This window comes from Alexandromys fortis, unplaced genomic scaffold, assembly GCF_014885135.2.
Source record: "Alexandromys fortis isolate MF-2015 unplaced genomic scaffold, M_Fortis_MF-2015_v1.1 scaffold_7, whole genome shotgun sequence".
Taxonomy (NCBI): Eukaryota; Metazoa; Chordata; class Mammalia; order Rodentia; family Cricetidae; genus Alexandromys; species Alexandromys fortis.
Genome location: NW_026067920.1, coordinates 13,917,173 through 13,930,638, shown reverse-complemented (window position 1 = coordinate 13,930,638; position 13,466 = coordinate 13,917,173). Strand labels below are relative to the sequence as shown.

General features: G+C 42.5%; 1 long non-coding RNA gene across 1 annotated transcript in view; it reads right to left on the bottom strand.

The window, feature by feature from the left end:
• LOC126500885 (uncharacterized) overlaps positions 1 to 13,466 on the bottom strand; it is a 39,524-nt gene that overhangs the window by 18,060 nt on the left and 7,998 nt on the right. The window contains exons 3-6 of the long non-coding RNA XR_007591453.1: positions 12,873 to 13,015; positions 12,255 to 12,369; positions 6,457 to 6,640; positions 3,218 to 4,164 (exon numbers count right to left, since the gene is read on the bottom strand). This is a non-coding gene — a long non-coding RNA (uncharacterized lncRNA). The remainder of the gene's footprint in view (positions 1 to 3,217; positions 4,165 to 6,456; positions 6,641 to 12,254; positions 12,370 to 12,872; positions 13,016 to 13,466) is intronic.

The window sequence follows — 13,466 nt, the reverse complement described above, 5'->3', positions numbered from 1 at the left end:
CAGCCCTTGAAGAAATGGAGAGATTTTCAGAACTCTTGGATTTAAGTTCTGATCTCTTAAAGAATAACTATAAAAATGATGACTGGGACATCTTGAATAAACCACAGAGTGTGGAAGCTGGGGTCGCCAGGGTCTTATTTTCAGTACGGTAGCAAGATCCAAACCTAGGGTCTATACATGCAGTCAAACACTCTCACGGATCTACATCCCCAACCAAAAACTTTCAACCCCAATTTCTCTCTTTTCCTCCTTCTCCACCCCTCCCCCATCTCTTAACTATCAACAGGCTCTCATTATATAGTCCAGACTAGCTGTAAATCCATGACTCTGTCTTAGTCCCCTTAGTGATGAGATTACAGGTATGTACCACTGTGTCACTGATTAAGACCTAAATTATGCTCTGTTGATTTGTGTGTTAAAATTTTAACACCTGGTATCTCAGAACTGCATTTGGCAACAAGGTCATTTAAGAGGTTGTTAAATTAAACTGAGGTCAGGGGGGACTCTAATATAGCTGACATCTTTTTTTATTGCTTTTATTGAGCTATATATTTTTCTACACTCCCCTCCCTCTCCCTTCCTACCCTTTCCCATAATCCCCACACTCCCAATTTACCCAGGAGATCTTGTCTTTTTCTACTTCCCACATAGATTGATCCATGTATGTATCTCTTAGAGTCCTCTTTGTTGTCTAGATTCTCTGGGATTGTAAGTTGTAGGCTGGTTTTGTTTTATGTCTAAAAGTCACTTATGAGTGAGTACATAAAAATTGTCTTTCTAAGTCTGGGTTACCTCACTCAATATGATGTTTTCTAGATTTATCCTTTTGGCTACAAATTTCAAGATGTCATTATTTTTTCTGCTGTGTAGTACTCCATTATGTAAATGTACCACATCTTCTTTATCCATTCTTTGGTCAAGGGGCATTTAGAGTATTTTCAGGTTCTGGCTATGGCAAATAAAGCTGCTATGAACATAGCTGAGCACATGTCCTTGTGGTATGATTGAGCATCATTTGGGTATATACCCCAAAGTGGTATTTCTGGGTCATGAGATAGGTTGTTTCCTAATTTTCTGAGGAATTGCAATACTGATTTCCAAAGTGGCTGTACCAGAATGCATTCCCACTAGCAATGCAGGAGTGCTCCCTTTACCCCACGTCCTCTCCAGCATAAGCTGTCATCAGTGTTTTTGATCTTGGCCATTCTTACAGGTGTAAGATGGAATCTCCGGGTTGTTCTGATTTGCATTTCTCTGATGGCTAAGGATGTTGAGCATTTCCTTAAGTGTCTTTCAGTCATTTGGGGATCACCTGTTGAGAGTTCTCTATTTAGGTCTGTACCCCATTTTTTATTGGATTATTTGTTCTTTAAATGACCAGTTTCTTGAGTTCTTTGTATATTTTGTAGATCAGCCCTCGTCTGATGTGGGGTTGGTGAAGATCTTTCCCCAATATCTGACATCTTTAAGAATTGTCTAGAATATAGCCAATGGAGAGAACAGGTGAGAACACAGAGTGGAGACAGATTTAAGGAAAAGCCTACCCTGCCTGCACCCAGATCTTATATGTACAGCCTCTATGTCCATGAGAAAATCAATGCCTGTATGCTAGTTGCTCAGGTGAGGGGTTTTGCTACGGAAACCTGAGCACCACATACAGGTACCTTAACAATGGCACTGGCGAGGCTGGGCTTCTAAGCAACAGCCTAGCTCTAACGCTCCAAATAGACAAACTCTACTATCAACATCGCTCAGGAAAGGGGCTGCACTGTGGACAGGTTGTAAATTCCTTTATCTAATTGTGTTCTGGTGGCCAATATTCTTGCTGACCTTTTCCACTGGTCCAGCTGTCGCTCTCTACCACCTTGTCACATTCCTCTGTCTCCTTCATCCGGACTCTCTGTAGCACATCTGGCCCCCTCATTTTACACGTTGTGCATGTCATGCCTTGTCCCCAGAACACGCAGATGTGCCCAGTGGAATACATCCTTCTTCCTCGAGATTTGTTTTAGCTGGGTCATCCCCTCAACTCTCACTCCCAGGTGTGCATTCCCTTTAGGCTGTGAGGACTTGCATGTGCCAACTTGCTTTCTGTGTCATGGTCATGACAGCAGCCACACTCTACTTGTGATTCTCCACATGTGGCAGATGTCACTGGGGATCCGGGGCCCTGGCTCAGTAGCTAACTTGTATACAAGAATAATTCCCAGAGGCATCTTTCCTTTAGCAAAGTGTGAACTAGACACACACACACACACACACACACACACACACACAGATTTATCTCAGCAGATACACATGTATATAGTCTGCTGTTCACTGGACTTATCCACTAATCTCCCATGCTTTTGCATTATGGTGAATTGCTCAGTGTAGTTCTATTGCCCCGGGGACCCTCTTGGTAATTTCCTAATTGCCTCAATAAAGCCTCTCTTTTCTCCCAGCTCTGTCTGCCTTCAGCCTTGAGATTTCCTAATGGAAACCACTCACTCCTATTGGACTCCCAGGCTGTAATTAGCAGTCTGGGACTTTGGTTTCCTTATTCCTGTTGGTGTGAAGGTGAGGCCATTGCCAAAAACATTGTCAGTGTCAGCGGAGCAGCCCCTTGAAGAGAGCATATGATGGAGTTGTTACATGTTGACTGTCTCCTGTGTATTTATTGACTGAAACATTTGAGCTGTTGCTTTTCACATTTGTAATTTTAGATCACAGATGCCTAGCGAGTTTAATCATACAGCAAAGCTCACATTTAATGAGAAAAATGTCAAGTATATTGTTATCCACCATAAAAGCTGTGAAAAATATTTCTGCCATCTGCAATGTGCCTTCTGCTGTTGCCTCGAAGAAATTTTCTAGTAACAACACAAAATTAACAGTTGGGCAAACATTGTAAAAAAAAAAAAAGGAAAGTTACTGACGCTCCTGAAACTCAGACCATGCCTCAATGTCACGTCAAGATACTTCACCTAGATTCCCTGAATAACTTGCTACTGGATGACGTGGTATCCTGCGTACCTCACACCTTTGACATTCTGCTGGAGATTAACTACATCCTAGATCTGGCTACATCAGCCTCTAGGTAACAACCTGCAAGGCATTCCCTCTCTAGCTGTCATGCATCGGCACGTTCCCTGAACCTGTCTCATCCTTACTCTTGCCTCCCTGCGGGGCTCTACATTCCAGCCAAGTCAAATTCTGGGTCACTGGCTGAACTTACCTCCGTGTTACTGCCGAGAAGAACAACTTTTCTCCCCTCTCTGTGGTTATTCCTACACATCGTGCCATATCTACCTCAGTGTCATTTGTGGGAAACCTTGAGGGACACTCCCCCAAGGATGGATCCCCTGGAGCCTTCCGTGTACGCTGCCACAGTATTTCCACCTCAAGTCTCTGCATGTGGATTCCTAACGCTTCGTGCACCAGCCTCTTCTTGCTCAACTGAGCTCCAGGTTTACAGGGGTACCGCTTTCTGATGGCAAACTGGCTGTGGCCGCTGCTTTAAAGGACTCAGAAGCAAACGAAGTCACTGTAACAGGAGTAAGCGAAGTCTCTTGCCCAGGAACTTGCTCTTTTGACGTTGGCAACACAAAACCTTGCCATTATGCAGGCTGTGTTTATTTCTAGGTTTTCTCTCTGTATTTTAGCCCTTTCTCCTACTGAAAGAAATAACAGTCCTGTCAGTCAGGGAGCAATTGATAGTGATAAAAACTCTCTTTTTAGACAGTGAGTTCACTTGTTCTTAAGTCATTCTTTGCCACAAACTGCAGGCTCATTATACGAGGAAAATGTGGTATCTCGGAGAAGCCACACTCTTAGAAGTTTGTAATTTACCTCGCCTGATGACTAAGGTCTGGAGGTTTGTGCTGCTTATTTGAGTGTGGTTTGGGTGGGGAGGCGGTGATAAACAAAGCCTGTCTTACTCATTGGAGCTGAGCTGTGGGAGTTGTGTAGCAATACCTGTTCTTTGGACAGCACCTTCTGCTTTTAGGGGGCCACAGTATAAAGCACCCTTCTCACAACTTCAGTGTGACCCCAAACTCTGAGCAGGTGCTCACTACACATGGTGTACCTCACCCACAACCCATCTTTCCCTTTAATCCCATTCATCTTCTGAATTCCAGTCAAGACTTCAGCTGTGAGACATCAACTCTTCTTATACGACTTCTGTCAAGAAAAAAATAAATGGCATTGAGTTCCCACAGCATCCTCAAGGAAAGACACAGGGTGAACTTCAGGTAGAAGGTGACCTGGGAAATGGAGAGCAGGATGGATAAGTGAGACTCCTGTCACTCAGCACCCAAGTAAAACCATACCTAGATTTTTATCTTAATTAATATATAATTGTAATATTTCCCCTGCTTTCCTTTCCTCCCTCCAACTCTTTCCATGACCCCACTTCACTCCTTCTTAAATTAATGATCTCTTTGTCTTTGATTATTATTGTGACATACATACACGCACGCATCCACACATATACATACATACAGAAATACAGAAATACAACCTGCTGAGTCTGTTTAGTGTTGTTTATGTGTGCATGGGTATGCAACTGTCTGCTGGAGCATGCCTGGCTTCTAAGGGCCTTCATCTCGGGGGTGTCACTGCATCATCCACATCTCTGAATCAACCGCATCTCTGCATCATCNGAAGATCACTTTATTTTGGATAACCAAGTAGGGGAATCATCCTTGAGAAAGACTAATTCTTCCTCACTGAGCAGTCATACCTATCATCTTCGTTTAGGGGTGGGGCCTCCAGAGATACCCCCTTCCATGTTTCCATGTGTACTGTGTTGTCATTATTAAGGTCTTGTTTGGGCAGCCATGTTATTGGGATGTGATATTATTGCTTTACTTTTCCCCTTCATTTCAGACTTGTACTTTTACTTTAGACAGTTTCCTTTTTCTTTTTTTGGCAAGAACATTGACTGAAAGGTTTATCATAATTCCTTCATTCTTCAGAAGACAACCCCTCTCCACGCTCTACTGAGCATGTACAGTTCAGAGGCTGAAAAATAGAAGAACTCTCACTTTAATGACCGAGAGCTGTGCCATCCAATATGGGAGCCGATGGTCACAGGTATCAATTTGCCTTTACATGCAAATTGGTTCCTATCAAATACTAGACACCCCAGTCTCATGGTCAAGTGCTCATTGTCCACCTATGACTAGAAGCAACCACACTGAGCAGCCCCGATAGGGAACTTTCCATCAAAACAGAAGGGTCTATGGCTCCGTGCTATTCAAGAGAAGCAAACCAAGAAGCCTAACAGAGGCAAAGCTCAGAGCGTCTGGGTCCCAGTGCCTGCTTCAGATGCCTTCCCCACACACCTCTGGCACAAGATCTGAAAGACTGTAGCTTTCTTTTTCCTCTCTACTGAAAGAGGAAGATAGTTTATAATATTGTGGACTTTATAAATTTATAAAAATCTATTTATTGCAACAAATATTTTTTTAAAACACTTAGGAGCTAGGTATTATGATAAGTCTACAGAACAAGGCTGTAACAAGTTCTTCTGGTCTCTGAGTTTTCATAAGAGAATGATGAGGATAAAAATAATTACAAAGCAAGTGACAATAAATGACCATCATGTATCAAGGTAGAATGAAATGGTGGTATAAAGGTTGAAGAAAGTCTAAGAGGCGTTTTTCGGAAGAGTCCACACAGGAAGTGTTTCTAAAGTAAACCAGTTGGAAGAGGGATTGGTGTTCTGAGAAGCCTCAAATTTGCCTTCTGGCATAGACTTTACTCAATGAAATCTAGGTCTTTGCTCCCCTCGTTCCCTTCCACTCATCACTGAGCAACCTTTCTTTCATCTACAGAGCATGTTATTCAAACTGTCATGTGAAACACCACACACATACACAAACACACACATGTGCGTGCATACACATGCATGCACACACATGTGCACACACAGAGTAGGGAGAGAGACTAAAAGGCAATGTTAACAAAATTTAAAGAAGATCAGTTTTAAAGATATTGAATACCACTCAATGGAAGTCGGTGGTGACCAAAAGTCAAGAAACAACCCAAGTGAGCCCTGAAATTGCCCCCTGCCTTAACAAAGCCTCCAGGAGCTGGCAATGAGGAAGAACCTAAGCTACTAGCCACTCCCACTTCAACAAGGATAGAGAGTTGTATACTTCCATTTATATGAAATATCCAGAGTAGTCAAAGAGGGCAAAAGTACATGAGAAGTGTCCATGGGCTGAAAGAATGGATAACACCTGCTAATACATGTTTCTTTGGAAGCGATGACCCATGCTGTAAAACCAACTATGACAAAGGTTGACCTGCTTTGTAAATATGCTGAAAGACTGTGGGGCGTGAGTTTTAAAGTATATGATATGGTCAATCAACTTGATGGCATTTAAAGTAGACATGGAAACAAATTTCTGGGTATGTGTTCAAGGGATTGTCTCTCAATTAGGTAATAAAGGTAGAAAGACCTACCTTACAGGTGAGTGGTACCATTTCATGTGGATGGGTGGGGAGTTCCAACCCAAATATAAAGGACACATGGACCTGACCACAAAGATTCATTGCTCTGTATTTTCTGAGCATGGATCCAATGTAATCATCTCCCTCCTCCTCCTCCTGTTTTCAGGCCTTCCCTGTCACAGCAGCCTACATCCACCTGGAAATTTAGGAGATAAAAAAACCCCTTAGTTTAGTTACTTTTGTCTGAAGAAAAAAATTTAAAAAAAAAAAAAGAAAAAACGAAAAGATTACTGTAGAGAAGTATTTGTTAAAAAAACAAAAAAGTATGGTCCATTGTTGTGTCAAACCTGACCATGTAGTTCTTATGCCATTAGAACTGATTTATGGGAGGGATATGGAAAAGTTTGTAAGCTTTGGCTAGAAAAGCCCTTGAATTTTGTAAATAGAGCTTAACGGGTCATTCTAGCGAGATCTGGAAGTCAAGAATTCTGAGATAAACTCAAACAGTGCAGTCGATGCTCATGGGGCTTCAGAGGCAAACAAGTTTATAAGCCAGGCCTGTTTCTGTCAAAGGATCTGGCTACATTCTGCCACGTCCAGAGAACTTGAGAGAAGTTAAACTTAAAACAAACTTATTTGGTGAAGAAATTTTCAAGACAAGTTAGCTTTCAGATTGTGTTGTGGGTACTGCTGCTTGCTTTTAGGTCTACAGGGACAAAGATCAAAATGGAGATGAGAAAGAAAGAAAAATGTGAAGTTTGCAGTAAGGAAAGTCACAAGATTAAATTAACAAGTTTGGGCCAAAGAGAATGTAAACAACAATGTGTCTGTAATTGTTAAAACTGCAATAATAGGACAGGAGGTCACACCTGTCAAATTCCACCTCGTGAAAATACAAATTCATGTAAAAGGAGAACACCTAAGGCCAAACAGCTTAGTGGATAAGAATACTTGACCTTAAGCTTCATGTCTTGAATTCAACCCCAGAACCCACATGATTGAAGGAGAGAACTATTTCGCACTAATTGTCCTCCACATGTAGTGAAAAGCAAGTGAACATGTTCTCTCTCTCTCTCTCTCTCTCTCTCTCTCTCTCTCTCTCTCTCAAAACAACTTTCTAATAAAGTGTTTCCCCAGAGTCAGCACATAAGAGCCAATGCAACTATGGCCCAAGGAGGTAGACTCCATCTTGAGCTGACAGGAGAACACTGTAGCCCTGTCCACATAGTATTGGTTTTGGAGTCATGAAGTCTTACACCACTTATTCAAAGAGGACTGAAGCCAGGCAATGTATGGCATGGTTGGTGTTCCTGCCAAGAAGACCTTTGAGACCACTGTAGAAAGTTTTGAAAGAAAAGCCTAAGCTGCATGGGCGACTCTGGATTTAGGAGATGCCAGGACCATGAGACAAAACTGCTAACACAGAAGTGTGCTGGCCAAGAGAGTGGCTGTGTGTGCTGCAGGTAGCAGGACTGGAGAGTAGGCACCCCTAAGCCCTTTAGAGCCCAGTGATTTCATCGCAAGTCCCCAAAATGGACATGGAACTGTAGGGCTTGGTGTTTCCCTGCTAGAGTTTGGTCTTAGAATGAAATGACCTCTTTATTCTTTAGAATATTTACTCTGAGTCATCGTATGTTGAAGATATGCAACTTGTTTTTTTATTTCATAGGAGCACACAGGTAAGAGACTGCCTAGAGTTTCAGATAAGACTTAGATTTTGGACTTTTAAATAATGTTTAAATTGTTTTTAAAAAGACTGTGAGGGTTTTTGAAGTCTGATTGAATACATTTGGGATTGTCATGAGCCTGTGGGGGCAAGAGATAGAAATATATGGGTTCGCCGAAGGCGATGTCCCCAGTTAGTCCCTTGGGAAGCTGAGGATAGGGAACCTGAAATGACCCTATCCTATAGCAATACTGACGAATATCTTTCATATCACCATAGAACCTTCATCTGGTGATGGATGGAGATAGAGACAGAGACCCACACTGGAGCACTGGACTGAGCTCCCAAGGTCCCAATGAGGATCGGATGGAGGGAGAACATGAGCAAGGATGTCAGGACCACGAGGGGTGCACCCACCCACTGAGACAATGGGGCTGATCTATTGGGAGCTCACCAAGGCCAGCTGGACTGTGACTGAAAAAGCATGGGATAAAACCAGACTCTCTGATCATGGTGAACAATGAGGGCTGATGAGAAGCCAAGGACAATGGCACGGGGTTTTGATCCTACTTCATGTTCCGGCTTGGTGGGAGCCTAGCCAGTTTGGATGTTCACCTTCCTAGACATGGACAGAGGGGGGAGGACCTTGGACTTTCCACAGGGCAGGGAACCCTGACTGCTTTTTGGATTGGACAGGGAGGGGGAGAGGAGTGGGGGGAGGGGGAGAAAAGGTGGGAGGAGGGGGAGGGAAATGGGAGGCTGGGAGGAGGCGGAAACTTTTTTTTTTCCTTTTCTCAATAAAAAAAAAGAAAGAAAGAAATATATGGGTTCAAAGTAATGCATTTGGGTGTCAGGTTTACAAGGGAAGTGATGATGGCTAATCTTGATGGCATTTAGAATCACCATGGAATAGATTTCTGGACATGCTAGTGAGGGAACATCTAGGTTAGGCTGATGATTTAGGAGGGAAGATCCACCCTAAACATGAGCAGTACCATTCTATGGGTACCCAAACTGAATAAAAAAGAGAAGTCAAGTTGGTTGCAAGCAGTCATCCGACTGACCACAGTGTGACATACTGTGACAAGTTGCCTCATGCTCCTGTTGCCATACCTTCTATGCCATGATGGATTATGTGCCCAGGAAATAGAGGACAAAGTAAGCCCTTCCTTTTTAAATTTTATTTTGTCGGGTATTTTGTAACAGTAATAATGAGTTACTAACACAGTACATTAATTATAGTTCAATATATTATATAAAACATTTTTTTTAGGGATAGCATAAAAGTTAGAAACAGAGAAGTGAAAATGACGCTCAGTATACCTGACAGACATCCTGCTACTCTGTTTCTTTCGGGGTTTCATTTCATTCTCTGTAAGTAGATATCACTGCTGTTTGTCAATTCTCTATTTCAAAACACATGCTGAGCTCATTTCTCTCTGCCCCTGAATTAGGCTGCTCCGGCTTCCATAACAAAGTGTCATGGATTATATGCCTTAGACAACTGAAATTTATACTCTCACATTTGTGGAAGCTGGAACTGAAGAGACACGATCCATTTCTGGGGATTGGAGCTCTTCTGGTATCCCCCTTGCGTGGTCACTGACCTCTGGTGTCTGCTCCTTGTTTCTAAGGCTTAATTATTTAATCTCCCCTGATTAGGGAAGCCTCCATTATAAACATTTTATTTTACTTGATGATCTTTGTATGTATAATTTCAAAATTTTCACATAATGTTTCAGAATTAAATTTTAATTATTTTAAATAATTTTATCTATTTTAAATAATGAAATGTTAATCATCTCTCCAGGGATCTTTTCTATGCTTATGATTTTATCTGTTTTGAATTAGTTCCTCATGTTATATCCCCAATTGATATTAATGGACTAAACCATCAATCACTTTTACAGATGTTGATCTGATAACTTTCACTGTTACCAGTAGTATGTAAATATACATACCCTACCACATGTTCACAAATATTGGATAGTATTATTAAAGGAATATAGTGGTCCTTATTTTAGTGCAACAAGTCATTTGAAAACATCCTTTTAAACAGAACTAATAAATTAAAAATATTTGCACAAATAAAAGGTGAATACTATATTTTGGAAAGCAGACCTTGAAGTGCACTAAAACTTGTACTCGACGTTCTGTGGAATATTTATATTCATAGGTAGGAAGGTGTGAGAACTAGGATTTAGTTTTAATAAGTAGGTGGAGTGCAAATTCTATGAAGGGAGAGATTAGCAAAGGGTTTGCTTCTCTTCCTGGGCTTTTCACACAAGCCAAGTACTTGATGAGCTTAACATTGCTGGTAGGAATCAGTATGGATGTTTCTAAAACCAAACAACCAAAGCCTACAAATAGACCTACCAGATCCAGCAATAACACCCCTGATACTTACTGGGAGGACACTAACTCGACATATCACAGATATTCGCACATAACTGTTCGTTGCAGCACTATTTACAAAGGTGATATTGTAGAACAACCTATGTGTTCACAATCAGAGAAGTGGAGAATGCAATGTATATACACAACAGAGTCTTTTGCAGTCATAAAGAATGAAGTTCTGTCATTTGTGGATGTTGGCGTGGCTCAGTTTTAGAATGTTTGCCTCTATGCAGTAGGTCCTGGGTTCTAGCTCTGTCGTGGGGTTAGAGACAGAAACTAACATTAATCAAATATTTCAGACTAGGTATGTAGCCAAGAGCTGTGCATGCAGTACTTAAGAAACTTTAATAACATGGTGATGTCCACACGATTAAGAGCCATGTACCATGACTACCAGGTGCAAGAGGTGGGAAGACCCTTTAGTTATATCACTCTGGTATTCTTAGAGCAGATTCCAGAACTTGTGTCTATGCCTTGAACTCTACATGGTGGATTTCCATGGAGGGAATATGGCCTCCATGTCATTCCCCTCCCCCATGTACTCAGAGGGTATCCTGTTCTGGTCTCTTAGACTGCTTCTCTTCCACACTTCCCCTTGCAGAAGTCAGTCTGAGAGTAGGGCTTTCCGACCAGTTCATCCTACTCCCTGGTGACCTAGCCTCTCGAAATCTTCCAGTTTATAGAGAAGAAATGCAGGAGTACTGGAAAAGGGAGAACTGGAGGACGGAGAAGAGAATGTGAAACAAAACTAGGCTGGAGAGGAGATAAAATGTCTGTAGATGCCTTGCCATCGGCGTATTCGATCAGTGGCTGAGAGAAAACTGCCAGGAGCCCTGGTGGGGCGGGAGGGCAAAAGCAGCAGATCTTCAGTTATAACTAAGTGGTCACTCAGCCTCCAGTTCCTGCTTTATGTGATAGATAAGTCTGTTTCCCTTTGGCATACGGATGCATAAATACCACTGTTGAATAAGCACCATGGGGTTAAGCCTGATGCACTAGCTACAGCATATGCCCACCAATTCCCATAATGACTCTGGGACTGGTGCCTCTATACCTCCCACAGAGCAAGCTCACAGGCCAAACTTGCCTAACACCTGCTTTTGTATGGCACGTGTGCTAAGAACTATCATTATATACTTAAATGGTGTAGAATATAAAAGAAGGAATATTGAGTGACAGATGAAAATTAGGCCTAATTCTAATTTTGGTATCCATAAAGTTTTATTGGAAAATGGCTCTGCCCATCCACTTGCATGTGATCTCCAGTTTGTTTCACTCTGATGACTGTGTCTGTATAGCATGGAAAACTGAAAATACACTACCTCGTTTTTTACATAGGACTCCCCCCCCCCATCACTACAGAAGGGTACCCAAGTCAGTGATTTATAAAGAAAAGGAAGGAAGTCTCTTTGGAATCACAGTTCTGAAGGTTTGGAGTTCCAAGACCAAGACCTATATCTGGTGCTAGTTTTCTGCTGCTTCACAGTGTGCAGATGTTAAAAGAGCAAACGGGTGCAGGGGGCTGCAAAAAAAGCAAGGAGCAGCCTTGCTTGATAGCAATCTATTGTCACAAAATCACACCCAGTGAGAAAGCATTGATCCCTCCTAATGAGCTAATCATCCCCTAAAGGGGAATTCAATAACATCCTAACAATAGTCTCACAGGAGACTGAACATACCCCCAATTATAGCACCCCAGGTATGAGCAAAGATCACAAGGGCCAGAGGGACTGAAAATTTCACTTACTTGTAAGGACCCAAAAGAGAGTGTTAACCGAGCTGCTCTTAGAATGTCCACACTCCGGCTTCTGGGAAGAAGAAGCAGTTGGATGTCATTGGCTTCAATGTCATTCTGGGCTGTGCTGAGGATAAATTGACAGTGAGCACATATTGCTTCTGTTCTTCTAAAGGTGTATCCTTCCAACCCCAATTGTTCTGCAATGTGTCCCAAAGAAATGAGATCCAGGAAAGCCTTTTTTGCTTCACTGAGCTGCTGTAGATCCTGGGTCTTTTTATGGTATAATTGGAAGCATGAAAACTCCAGGAAGGCATAGGGCTCATAGAAGCATTAAGCGAAATAATCTCTTAAACTGTCAGAAGTAAAAGGCAAGTTAAAGTCACATTTCCCTTTCAATATAAAAACACAAATTTAACGTCAAGGTACATGTGTGTAAAGTTCTTCCCAGTTTCCTGAAAGCCTGCAAGGAATAACAATCCAGAGAGGCTGAACCTATCTGGTATGTAGACACAGGCTAGGTGTGTAGCAGGTTTTTAAAAAACCAAGGGAATATAACCAAGAGTTAGGGACGAATCTCCAGATAACACATGGCTGACTTTCTGCAGGACTGTGCCAGAAGAAACTTACTATTTATCCATCAGCTAATCTCAGGTAAGGGTCCACGCTGTCCCAGCAAGTACACACAACGCACACACAAGGCAGGCAAGGTGCTGCTTTTCGGCAACAGACATCATCACGCAGCAGACAATCCAACACAGCTGGTGATGAGTCTAGGAGACGAACACAAACCACGGCAAAGGTTAGTAGACTTGCACCGAGTGACCAAAGAAGCTCTCTCTCGGAGTGGCGCTTTGAAGGAAAGCAAGTCTGCCTCAAAGGAACAGATTCCAAGCAGAGGGAAGACCGGTCAGGAAAGACTTAGTACAGATTCAGGAGTGTCTGAGGAACAGAAGAGATGAGGGAGTGCTAGAGCCGGTGTAGGGCAGAAGGAAGGAACCAGAAGAGGTGAGACCTTTGTGGTCAAAAGGCTGTTGATCTAATTTCATTCTTGGGTAGAGGTGGTAGGTGGAACGGTGTCTCCCAAAAGACAGACTGAGGCCTAACATTTGGTGCCCTTGAGCGGGAGCTTATTGAGGTGCAGGCATCTCCCTTCCCCTCCCTCTCTCCCTCCCTCCCTCCCTCCCTCCCTCCCTCCCTCCCTCCTTTCCTCCCTCCCTTCCT